Genomic DNA, 14,218 nt, shown 5'->3' on the forward strand with positions numbered 1-14,218 from the left:
TGGGACCTTTTGGTTTTGAGTGTTTCATGAAACTTTCTTTCAAGTAGACACATTTCCATTGTTTTTCAGGGGCCTTCAGATAATTTTTCTTGGTGTTTATTTGTGATATATGGGCCTAACAGAGCTACTGACAGATCTGTTTTTTTTTTAAGAACTAGCAAATATTCAGTTAAATTTGAATGTGTCTTAGTTGGTTTGTGGTGACTTTAATATATTACTCGGCCTGATTGAAGATTTCTGAAAAAATATTACCATAGGATTATTACATGGAAGATGAATGTTTGGGGAGATTTACGACCTAAAATTGGGGCAGCAAATTCTTATATAGAGAAGTTAGATAATGTTCAGTTTATGGGAGGTGCTCTAACATAGGATCAATTAAGAGACAGCAGTTTATGGGGTGGCCACGTATAATCAGTTGCTTAATTTGGAAGAAATTCATTGAAGACAAAGATCTCATGTGAAATAGCTCAAGGAGAGATATAAAAACATGAGATTCTTCCATGCTATTGCTCATGCAAGGAAAAAGGGTAACTCAATTCAAACCCTTTTTTATTGAAGGAATAGATGGTGACAACATGTCAAAGGTTGAAAGGGCCCAGGTTGATCATTTCAAGAATTCTTATGAGGTCGATAGTGAGATTCAACTATCCATTCAAGATCTACCTTTTAGAAGGTTGCCATTAGAACAAGTTCAGTGGTTGGAGAGAAAATTTGAAGAGCAAGAAATTAGAGATGCAATTTTTTGCCTAGGCAGAGATAAGGCTCTTGGCCCAGATGGATACCCAATGGCTTTTTTTCAATCTTTATGGGATATTTTAAAAGATGAAATTGTTCAATTATTAGAATATTGCTATAATTCCAAAGAAAAATGACATTGTAGAGATCGAAGATATCCGGCCTATTAGTCTTATTGGTAGTCTATATAAAATCATATCAAAGATTTTAGCCAATAGACTGTGCCAGCATTCTTGAAGGATAAGCAAATTATGGATAGTATTTTGGTTGCACAAGAATGTATCACTCAAGAATCAAGGATGACAAACCGGGCCTTATTTGTAAGCTAGACTTTGAAAACGCATATGATAAGGTTGATTGGGGGGTACTACAAAATATTATGGTTAAAATGAGTTTTCGTTCAAGGTGGAGATTGTGGATTGATGGTTGCTTATCTTTTACGCATTTTTCAACTCTTATTAATGGCAAAACAACCGGTTTTTTAAAAGGATCAAGAGACTTGAGACGATGGGACCATCTTTCACCATTTTTATATATTTTGGTAGTTGAGAGCTTTAGTGTCATGCTTAATGGATTGACAATGCAAAGGATCATATCAGATGTTAATATTTGTAATAATGGTCTTATAGTATCATATTTACAGTAAATTGATGATACCATTATATTTTGTGATCCTACGGTTAAGGAAATCACTTGCCAATGGATTTTCTTGAAAGTGTGGAATTCTCAACTGAACTTAAAATTAATTTTAGTAAAGTCAAGCTCAATGGTATTGGTTGTCCTCAAATTGTAGTATCAAGAATGGTACATTTATTAAGTTGTGGGGTTAAGTCTTTACTTTGTACTTATTTGGGAATTCCCTTAGTGGATTCGAGACTTTCCAGATCAATTTGGGATCCAATGGCAGAGACACTTGACAATAAATTTGATACTTGGAAAGTTAAAATTCTTTCTATGGGGGGAAGATATACTTTGATTAAATCCACTTTGTTCAACCACCTAGTATATTTTATGTCCTTATTTAAGATGTCAAAAGAAGTTGAAAAGCAACTAGAGTGACTTATGAGAAATTTCTTGTCGGGAGATGACATAAGAAGGAAAAGATTTCATTTTGTGAGTTGGAGAAAAGTTTGTAAACCAATGAAATAGGGAGGATTGGGTGTTAGGAGACTGAAACATATGAACTCGGAACTTTTAGTAAAATGGTGGTAGAGGGTCCATACACAATCTGAGTATTTTTTGGTGCTTGTTCTAATAGATAAATAAGGAATGGATTTGAACTTTGGCCTCATTAAAAGTCCAAGAAACAAGACAAGTTTGTCTTACATTTGGAGCGGTATTGACTATGAGAGATCTGTGTATCTACGGCAATTCCAAAAAATAGTGAAAAATGGATAATCCACTCTTTTTTGGTTTAACAAATGGATTGGAGATGACTCGTTGAGATACCTTTTTCCTGAGGTTTACTCAAAAGATTTAAACCTACTAGTATATGTTAAGGAGGCTAGTGGGGGTGTTTATACTAATATTATTTGGTTCATTCTTTGTAGGTATATGAAAGATACAGACAGATTCATTGAGGAGTATCAAATATTGTTGAAATTATTTAATGACACATAAATATGGATGATAGCTTTATTTGGCATCTTAAGATTTTTCGGTTTAGTCAACTTACAATCTATTATTTTCTGATCATTAGAGATAGTTCGATGCTGATTTATTCAAGATTAATAAATTGCATATACTTCTTAAAGTGCACTTATTCTTATGGATCTTGTGCTAAGATAAATTAGAAATTGTTGACAACTTGAGAAAGAGGGGGTTTATTATCAACAATGTATGTATGTTATGCAAAGACAGTGGTGAAACTTCGCAACATATTTTTCTCTCATGCCCTTTTGTTACATATCTTTGGGATTGGGCACGACAGTGCCTCAATCTGTCATTATGTTAGCCCCAAAATGTCAGAGTTCTTCTTGACTAATGGTTCACATCTGATATTTCAAAAATGGGAACTATTCTTTGGAAATCTGTTTGGGTTAGCCATCTTTGGAGTGTGTGGAAGAAAAGAAATAGAAGAGTCTTTGATAATATAAGTACATATCTGTCTACATTAAAATCGAATATTTTAGCAGTTGTAGCTGATTGGTTCCTTGCACATAAGGATAGTGGCTTTATTCCTAAAAGCCTTATCATTAGCAATCCTTGGATAGTGGCGACTATGGATGTTATCACCAACACTCGTAGTGAGGTTGTTTGGATACCACCACCAGTGAATTCCTTCAAACTTAATTTTAATGGAAGTTCACTTGACAATCCAAGGCCAACTGGCTATGATAGTCTCATCAAAAATAATTTGGGCCACATTATATTTTCTTACTCGGGTCCTTGTGGTATCACAACAGCAAAGCACGAGGTTTATTACAAGGTTTGAAATTGCTATCCACTTTGGAAGGGGGCAGGATTATCGAAGGAGACTCGACAAATGTCATTGCCTGGAGTAAGAAAAAGACCCATATTCCTTAGAGATTAAGGACTATTTTTTTCAAATTTTGGATATTTTGTAAACCTCTATAGCAACGGTCCAACATTGTTCTAGAGAGGTGAATGCAGATGTTGATGTTCTTGCCAAAGGAGGAGTCCATACTCCCTCTCTGTTGGTTACTTCATTTAAGTAATCTTGTGTCTTTGCTTGAACATCATGTATTTTATATTTGAATTAATAAAAAGTCGTACATGACTGTTCAATATAAAAAAAAATACAATGTTATGCCTCTATATTGTTTTATTTTTAGGGTTTTTCTACAAAACATTTTGACACCAAATTTTGGGCATTCACTCCTCTCTTAAACTCGCACCTACAAAAAAAATATAAACAATATTCTCGATAAAATAAAATAACCAAAATGCTCATAAAATTTTAGGGCCATTTTGGTCATTTTATTTTATTAGAAATACTTTTTATATTTATTTTAGGTGCACCCCGTTGAGATGATGGCACGTACCAAATTTAATATTCATAGAATTTGTTGAATAAAGACTAAAAATCAAATACCACGAGGCATTGGATCTAGATCAAACAATCAATGGCTTATTTGATTGAAATTGGATAGCTAGATGGGAAAAGTATACCAATTAAATTTTTATTCGAAACCGCATGCAATGCACGTGCTTCTCTCTAGTTAGTGGATGTGTGTATATTAAGGATGAGTAAAGATGATGTGGATATTTTTCTTATCAAACAAATCCCCAAATTAATATGTTCTATAAGTTGGGTGCTAAAGATTATGTATTAGTGTCACGCTGGACAAAACATTGTTTTTTAGCCTACTATTTTCCCAAGCCTAGCAACCATTGAGTATGGTCTAGGCCCGACGCAGACCCGAACTCGACCTAGGTCAGGTCCAGGTCAAGTGGACCTATACCTTACTTGACGGGTCAAATAATTAAAGTGAACCTACACCATAGTCGGGTCGACCCACAGAGTAGATGGGTCGACCTGAACCATATTCCACCTGCATGTATGTTGCTAGCATTGAGGCTGAATTGGTCATAGTTTATAAAGGAAAATCTTATTTTTCATTTTCTTAAGCAGGTATTGTCCCACGTGCAAGTTTTTTAAATTAAATAATTTTAAGAAGTAATCTTATAAAGCCTTCTACATATTGTGCATTATATTTCCTTAATTAACTTATTTTTTACTTCCTTTCACATCAATTTATTTTATCTATGAACTAGGAGTGACCAAGCCAAAACTACCTCGACTTAGTGCACTATACTGTCCTTTGGTTGAGGTGGTGATCTTAAAAATATAAGGCTAGTTTGTTTGGGCTTCTGGACAAACTTCAAGGATTTGAATCCTGGGCCTCCCTTTTGTTGGGTTTGGTGATAGCTAAATCACCATACCCATATTTTTTTCTAAAGATTAGGGTATTATGGGAAATAAAAAATTGACTTTCTTGATAAGCAAGAAAGTGATATCTTTATAAGAGAGTGAAGGAGGATATAATACCTATCATTTGAGGGTCACGCCCTTTGAATCTCCAATATGGAGATGCGTCTCTAAGAGAGAGAGACATGGCTTCCAAAAGAAAAGCGGTATTCCAATGAGTTTTGGATTTGTTCAACTTTCACATCTAGAGAGAGAAAATCTCTAGGTTGCTCTCGATGTTATCTTTTCTGTAGCGGTATTACTGTGGGAAAGAAGATGTTGATCGACGGTGTTGCTCGGTCAGGAGAGCAGGTTTAGAAGGAAAGATCGGTGATGGTCTTTAACCGATGTTTAGAAATAGGTATTATCTTTTGTAATCCGATACTGTAATCTTCATTGTGATAATAGATTTCTAGTTGCCGAGGCCATGGATATAGCCCTACAGGGTGCACCATGTAAATCGTGTGTTGTTGTAATGTGTTTTCTATGTTGTTTTATTTATTGCACTCGATTTATAGTTGTATTCATCTACTTCGTATTTACTCAATCGTGTACAAGATCTTGGGTGGGATCCCGATGTTTGGGATTCCCGATTCTGCAAGCTAAGGGGTTCTCGAAAACCCTACAATTGGTATCAAAGCATAAAGTGTGTATTGGGCTAAGGCTTGCATTAAGAAAATGATGAATGGTAAACTTTGATGGATACATGGTTTAAGGTGGAGAAATATGAAGGCAAAGTGTTTGTAAAAATTCCATAATGGAGATAACTGAAAAGAAATCAAGAAATATTCATGGTTTAAGATGGCGAAATATGAAGGTAAAGTGTTTGTGAAAATTCCACAATGGGGGCAAATATGAAGAAATTAAGAAATCTATTCAATGAAGGTTGACAAGGCAATTATGGTGATTTTGCTATCAAAGTGGAGGGTTTGGTAAAAACTAAATCACCATACCCATATGTTTTTCTAAAGATTAGGGTATTATGGGAAATAAAAAAATGACTTTCTTAGGAAGCAAGAAAATGATATCTTTATAAGAGAGTGAATGATGCATAATACCCATCCTTTGAGGGTCGCCCCTTTGGGAGTTATGGGAATAGATATCCAATATGGAGATGGGTCTCCAAGAGAGAGAGACATGGCCTCCGAAATAGATGTGGTATTTCTATGAGTTCTGGGTTGTTTAACTTTCACTTCTGGAGAGAGAAAATCTCTATGTTGCTCTCGAGGTTATCTTTTTGGTAGCGGTATTACGGTGGGAAAGAGGATCTTGATCGACGGTGTTACTCGGTCAGAAGAGCGGGTTTAGAAAGGAAGATCGGTGATGCCTTTTTACCGATGTTTAGTCTCTTGTAATCCAAAACTGTAATCTCCATTGTAATAGTGGATTTCTAGTTGTCGAGGCCGTGGATGTAGCCCTACGGGGTGAACCACGTAAATCGTGTGTTGTTGTGGTGTGCTTTTTATATTTGCTTTATTTCTCATACTCGATTTATAGTTGTATTCTACTTTGTATTTAGTCAATCATGTCCAAGATCTTGGGTAGGATTCCCGATTCTACAAGCTAAGGGGTTCACAAGAACCCTACACCTCTAACCACAGGGATATGTCTACTATTAAGTTAAAGCCTGAGGGACATGGTGGGTGAACTTGGTTATTTTTTTGTTTTTCCTTCACTCTTTTATGCAGCCGCTAAACAACAAGTTTACTTGGTGGATTTTGTGTTTAGGGAACACTATTGTAGCCTGAAACTCTACCATGGTAAATCCCAAGCGTAGAGAAAGGAGGAGGGTTATATTAGGTGGGAGGGAGTAGGGTTATATTAGGTGGGCAGCTAGTTTAAAAGTTTCACCACATCTAGTTCATAAATCCTGATCCAATATTATATGTACATTTTGAGGCGTTCCATGTAGTTCTGATTGAGAGTATGACCCTTGATAGAGTGGAACGGTATAACAACATTCGTATAGCAACCCTAAATAGTAGAGATAAGACTCAGGTGACAATTAGCCAAGTATTTTGACGAAAGAAAGGTCATAGATTGAGGTGACTGGTCTAAACCTAGGAGCTAGGTTTAGATTTTGCATATTCAAGCCAACTGCGGTGAAAACAAATTCATTAGCCCTTTTGCAGTTATCTGCGCACCCAAACAGCTTGCTAATACTTTAGTAGTGGGCTTAGTTAACTTTGGCCCATTTTGATGGTACATGCACTTTAGAACTGCATCTTCCACAAGGTATAACATTTTGTACATTTGTTTTTACCTTAGCATTTCACCATTCATTTACTATCAAAGACTTATTAGGGCAAAATCCCTAATTTGACCAAAAATGCCTCTAAAGGCCCCAATCAAGTTTAAATTTTACGTGGCAGTTTTAAGGGTGGAGTTGTCTTTTGTCGAGGGTAGTATGTCATTTTGCTAGGGTTTTTTTATTTATATTAACGTTCATAATAAGATTTATAACTGATAATCCAAATTAGATCTGGGTTAGGAGTTGATCTCTAATTAGGAACAAGGAAAGTTGTAAGTTTAAACATTTGAATCCTAGTTGAACCAATGGTGGAAAGTTGTAAGTTTAAACATTTGAATCCTAGTTTAACCAATGGTGGCCACTGGGGCTTAGCTTGTAAGCTTCCACATCTTTCATCATACTTTATTTATTTGTTTTCTTAGTTATGTGATTTCCCTCTACATGATTCTTGCTATTTTTGACATCTAGGTTTAAAATTCCCTTACATGCCTCGGCGACAAGTGATGTAAACTGAGGTACCGTGTACTCTCATGAACAAGTAGTTTTTAAAAGTTAAAAGGCACGGAAAAGTATACAAAGATACCATTACTTTTGGTGTAGGGTTTGACACTAGTGATTGCAAGAGTATCATTTATTAGATTCAAAGTTCAAAAAAAATTTCTCGAACATTGTGATATATTCTAGACCATCTAATTTGATATCTAATGACTAGAAGTAATTATGATCTAAGTGTAACAAAGATCACTGGTCTCATAATATAAATCCCAAAAGATATTGTACTCCTATGGGAGTAGAATGTCCATTTACTCTCTGGGGTAAAAACACCTAGAAATAGTTTTAGGACCTTGAATTTTAGGGATATAGCCTCGTCAATCCATAGATTACTGTCAATAAAAAAACATTTCCTAATTGTACCTTTAGTGCACTTGAAAAAGAAGAAGAATGGCTTGAGATTGATCAGAGATCATGCAATTAGATAGTGAGATCTAAGTGTTAGAAAACTCAAATTTTAAATTTTTCTTTTTCTGAGAATAATCATCTAATAATTCTTAAGTGTTTCTAAATAATTCCACATTGAAAAAATCTTCCCAAATACGTCTTCCAGCCAAGGGAGTAGAACTAAACTATGCTCCCGATGGAACATAGTATATGTATTCTTTTCAAAAAAATTGATCTTGGCACTCTACCGGGTCATAGCCAAAATTAAGTCAATTCATTAGCTTAAACAGTATACTTGGTAAACCTTGGCATGTTTTTCAAACATTTGAGTGAAATTTTTTTAAAAAGCCAGATAGATGTTAATAGAAAACAAATCTAGATCCTTACTAGTGCGGCGATAGCAGCATTAATGCATCAGAACTCCATTGATTGCGCAAAAGTGTACTAGGATGGATGACCTCCTGAGAAGTCACTGTGTCGTACCTATTCCAAAATTTACTCTTGAAAAAAATCTAGCTCATTACCCAACATACATGACACTTGAACTTTTTTTACAGGTTGAACCACAACAAAGTTATGGTTGATGAAAAACTCAGGGAACATCCAGATCTTTTATAAATCAGCAAGAGGATGATGGAGTTGACTCGATGACTTTCTTCAAGTTGATAAGGAGATTTAACCAAGGCCAGGCTTTAGCATGCTCACCATTTGCATCCATTTCTTATTACAAATGGAAGGTGGAAACAAATATGCATGGAATGTACGGTTCGTGTCTCCCTTGGTATATATATATGATTATTGACTTTGTATGGTTATGATGTTATGATTATTAACTTTGTATGGTTTGGATTTATTTTTTATTATAAATTTGTGGTCTTGCCGGTGCTTCTCATTTTTATTCAAATTTGCTGAAGGTGCCTTTGTCAGACAACAATAAGAGCCGTGTGTGACAACTCCATATATTTTGCTTTTATTTATTTAATAAAAAAAAAAAAAAAAGTGTTGCTTTTATCTTTTTTTTTTTTTTTTTTTTGAATGTTCACACATGAGTGTTGCTCTACAATCGTATCCTAATGCTTTCATATTATTTGTTAAATACAATTTCGTATTATTTGGTAAATGCAATTACGAAAAATTACTATCTGATGAATGTTTAGCATCTGCTGTGCTCTGATGCGTATGTAGAGAAATTTTCGGATGTTATTTTGTGGGAGTTTTTATGCACTGGAATTGTATGTGAGAGTGAGAGTGAGAGTGAGAGAGGGAGAGAGAATTCATGTCTATCAGATCCTGATGAATAGAATTTTGATTCACGAAGTAACATATTTTGGACTACTAATTTAACTTAAATTTCTTTTGATGAACTATTGTTATGAGCAATGTTTGAGAAAGTCAGAAAACAGATTCGATTGGTTGTTCAAATCAGTAAATCAGCCAACCAGCTTTAAAAGATTTCCAAAAAAATCATTAAAAATTATTATAAATATTGTTTTTGAGTTTCCAAAAAAATGGGAAAGTGCATTATGTACTTTTATTTTTGTGCAAAAATATATGAATATTGAGACTTTGTTTCATTGTCTGAAAGTTTATTGATAAATACATTCACATCATAATGAAAAAAGAGCATATAATTATATGGACATGAACACATGGTAAAATAAAATATAACCTAATACCAATATGAAAAACAGGGTCGCTCTTTCTCCTCATTACGTTCTTGACGGTCTTTGTCGACAATTTCTTAACGCAATGAAGAACTAAACCTGGAAACCACACATCACAAAAGAAACCTTATAAAGCAAACTGGCATATTAATTGTCCAATAAATATAGAGGACAATGTCATATATCAATTTTTTTTAAAGAACGGATTCAAAAAAACATTAAATATGACAATAATTATTTAAAAAATAGAGAAAATTAATAATTATTATAATTATAATTGCCAATCTAATACTTTTTAAAAAGGAATTATACAAATACTCTTTTGTAATAACTCATAAATAACAACTTTTAAGATATTTTATTTTAAAATAAGTATAGAACAAAGGGAATTCAATATAAACCCTAAATACATAGAATTTCAAGTAAAAAAAAAAAGATATAAATGTTATAACTAAATTGTAATTATATTCCAAAAAATTAATAGTCGACCTCAATTAATTGAGAAAAGGCTTTGACAATGATGATCTAAAAAGAATAATACCCGGAACCAATATCACCACGCATTTTGCCAATTCCCCTACTACATATAATAAATGATTTTTTAATTCCCTGCAACGTGCTTCCTTAACGCCTTACATAAATTAAATCCTTAAATAAATTGTATCTATATCTGAGTGTGTTAGCCAATAAATAATTTTCTTTTCCCTTGCTAGTATGCTTCCTTATGAATTATTTGGGACCTATAATATGCAAATCCGTTTGTTGCATATCTAGTTTTGATGGCTTAAGGTAATTTTGAGGCTTATTTTTGGAGATCATATCTCGGATATCTACATCCGCAACCACAACCTCAAAATATCTCATGTCCAACATTTGTTCATTTAAAAAAAAAAATTGGAATGAGCAAATGCAAGGTTTAAGAAAAGCTAGCTTTAATATCCAACCACACGAGATGCCGAAGAATGCTTGCTGGATTCATGGTCTTTAGCCTTTCCTCTCGGGCCTCTTGACCCTCTTCTCCTTCTTTGTTTGCTGCTGGCTAGGGAGAGCTCCCTCTCTTTCTTTCTTCTTCTTCACACCATTACTCATCGCTGGCTGCTGCCCTTTGCCTTTCGGCATTCTGCGGTAGTTTGGGATGTTGTTTGACTCCGATGATCTTCACATAATCGAGGACTTCTCAAGTGTTAGTAATGCAAGCTAGTTGCAGGTCGTTCCCCTCTCTATTTCCCATGCCGTTGCAGCTTGTGGACCCTGTGCTGTTAACGGATTTAGCACCCTGTTCTCTGAAGAAGCTCGTGCCTGCTGTTGATGATTTGCAGACGCTCTCCCTTGTGGCTGTTTCTTTGGAACCTGAGCACACAGCGACACTAGCTCCTGGTTCTTTTGAGGAGTCTGAGCCTGAGATGTTCAAACCTTTCAAATCTGTTGCTGATGAGGTGAAGAATACTTTCGATGCTGATCCTTTCCCTGCCCCAACCAACAACATTCATGCTGCTGCTGAGCACACATCGGCACTTGCTCTTGGTTCTCTTGAGGTGTCCGAGCCTGAGGAGTTTGAACCTTTCGAATCTAACGCTGATGAGTTGCATTGGATGTTGATCCTTTCCCTGAAGCTGATGAGTTGCAGAACCCTTTGGATGTTGATCCTTCCCTTGCCCCAACCAGCAATGTTGATGCTGCTGCTCCACCTCTCGTGGTTTCTACTGCGCCTGTTGGTTCCGAGCCTTTGTCTCGTGAACCTTCGCTTCTGGCGGTACTCTCTGATAAGCATTCCACTTACTTAGATATGTTTGATGACATGGGCGCCTCTTTCGGGTCTCTTAGAGCCAAATACTGGACGCCATGGATGCAATCATTTTGGTGGACACCTTGCTCCCTCTAACACCCCTACTGGCTGCCTCTTCTGTTACTCAGGGAGGTCCTGCGATTGCCGACATAGCGGTGCCTGATGTTGCTGTCGAGACTTCTCCTATCTCTATGCCTTTGGTCCCGGTAACTGAAGATGTTGTTTTGCCTTTGCTGTCGGACACTGAAGTTGCTTTGCTTGCTGCCTCTAACACTGTGAAGGCCAAAGGAAAGCCTAGAACCTCTTTACCTAGGTGATCCTTTGCGAGAATTGCTGCTCACGAAACCCCTCTTCGGCCCTCAGGTGGAGGTGCGATCATCCATTCGAGCCCATCCTCTTATGAGCCTCTCGACTTCTCTAGCAGTTGCAACAGCTCCTCCTCGATGTATTATGGACCTACTGAAGATGTTGACTTCGACGGTCCAAGTGAAACTTCCTCCCTCCATGAAGATTATTAACTGGAATGTCAGAAGACTCGGTGAGGAGCACCGAAGAAAAGAGGTTCTTATGTTAGTGAATAAATCTAGACCTTATGCTCACCAAAAGGAAATGCCGTACTCTTTTGGATGCCAAGCAAACTTGGGGTAATAGATCTTTATGTTTTGAAGGGTATCAACGTTGTTGGTAGTTCTGGTACCTTATGGGTTCTCTGGGACCCTATGGCTCTCCTCTGCTATCAAGTTTTGAAATCTGACAGGTTTTAAGCCATCATCTTTGAAGGTCCGATTCGGAACTTCTGTTGGGTTCTCATTAACGTTTATGGGCCTACTCTCCTGCTTTAAAATCAGCTTTTTTGGATGATGTTAAGGATAGTATTGTCTCTACTGGTCTTCCTGTGTGCATTGGTAGGGACTTCAATCAAATTCGTCATCGTGATGAAATATCTTTTCCTTCTCATATAAACTTGCATATGCTTTTGTTTAATGATTTCATTATGGGCAATAGTCTTATTGATCTCTTGGTGACTGGGGCTCATTTTACATGGTCCAGTAATTGCTCTAACCATCTTATTTTTTCTAAATTGGACTGGTTTTTAGTCTCGGAAGCTTGGGAAAGAGTTTTTCCTTTTGTAAAAGTCAATACATTAACCAAGTTCTCCTCCGACCATTTGCCCATTTGCCTGCACACTGAGCATGTGATTCCTGGTCCTAGACCTTTTCGACTTGATATTGGTTGGTTGAATGGATCTGAAGTTGTTGATTGGTAAAACAGGCTTGGGCTAGTTGTTATGTTTTTGGCAAGGCTGGGTTTCTTCACAAAAACTTGATTTCTTTAAAATATAAAATCATTGCCTGGAAAAAATAAACTCAATATCAAATCAAAGGCAAGATTGAGACCACCATTATGGATTTAGAATTGCTTGAAAATTCAATCCAAGATAACCATGCTATGTCGGATGATCCTTTAAGCAACAAACAGGTGTTGCCTAACAATCTGCATGAGTATCTTAGATTGGAAGAAATGTATTGGAAATAAAGGTCTCGCGTTAAATGGCTTAAAGAAGGAGACATGAATACGAAATTTTTTCATGTTATTACTAACGCTCGCAGAGGGCAGAATGACATTTACATGATGAAAATGCTAGGTGTTTCTGAAGATGACTCTGCTGGTAAGGACAATGCAATTATTAATCACTTTCAGAAGGCCTTCTCTTTGAGTACCAGCTTGGGGTTTATTAGATGGTGTTCCTTTCAAAATCTCTTCCACCACATCTTGTTGAGGAGCTTGAAAAGGATATATCTGAAGAAGCAGTTAAACATGCAATTTTTGTTCTCTTAGGCGACAAGGCTCCAAGACCATATGGTTTTCCCCTTATTTTTTTTGAAAGATTATGGTATTTGCTCAAGACTGACATTTTGCTTATGGTTCAGGAATTTATGAGTACGAGTCTCATGCGCAAGAGTATTAACTCTACTTATATTTCCTTTATTCCCAAGAAAGATATTATTGTAGATATTGGTGATATTAAACCCATCAGTCTTCTTACCGGTCTCTACAAAAATATTGCAAAAGTTCTTCTTGAGTGTCTCAAATCTGTTCTCCCTTTTGTTGTTTCAGGTGAACAATCTGCTTTCATTCGTGATAGAATGTTCATGTATATCATCCTTATTGCTCAGGAATGCATCCACTCCAGATCCCTTCAAGATAGAGCATGTGTGGTGATAAAACTAGACATGGAGAAGGCTTTTGATAGAGTTGAGTGGCTAGTTTTACAAAAAATTATGAGATATGTGGATTTTGGTTTAAAATGGATTTCTTGGATTCTGTTCTATTTTTCTTCGGCTCATTTTTCCATTCTTATCAATGGAAGCCTGAAAGCTTATTTAAGGAAACTAGGGATATTAGACAAGGAGACCCTCTATCTCCTTTCCTTCTTACCCTAGTTGTTGAGGGATTCAGCCTGATGCTAAACAATATTGTAAGCAAAGGTTGGATGACGGGTTTCAAAGTATCTGATCAGGGGCCTCTTATCTCGCACTAGCAATATGCTGAGGGCACTCTAATTTTTTGTGATGCAGATCCTTCTCAAATCAAAGACCTTAACACTTTTCTTTTTTGTTGTCATTTAGACTTGGGACTTAAGGTCAACTTTCATAAAACCTCATTGGTTAGGGTCTCTTGTAGCTATGATATTGTGGAACCTCTTGCTCTTATTCTAGGTTGTAAAGTTGATTAATTCGCACTCAAATACTTGGGGGTTTCTTTCTCTGATTCGAACCTTACTTGAGCAGTTTGGGATCCACTAATTAACAGATATCAAGTTAAATTTGATCTCTGAAAAACCAAGACTTTGTCCTTGGGCGGTCGTATTACGCTGGTCAAATCCACTTATGCTAATTTGCTTATTT

Source organism: Amborella trichopoda, chromosome 8 (genome assembly GCF_054954075.1).
Source record: "Amborella trichopoda isolate Santa Cruz 75 chromosome 8, AtrichopodaSantaCruz75HAP2 v2.0, whole genome shotgun sequence".
Lineage (NCBI taxonomy): Eukaryota > Viridiplantae > Streptophyta > Magnoliopsida > Amborellales > Amborellaceae > Amborella > Amborella trichopoda.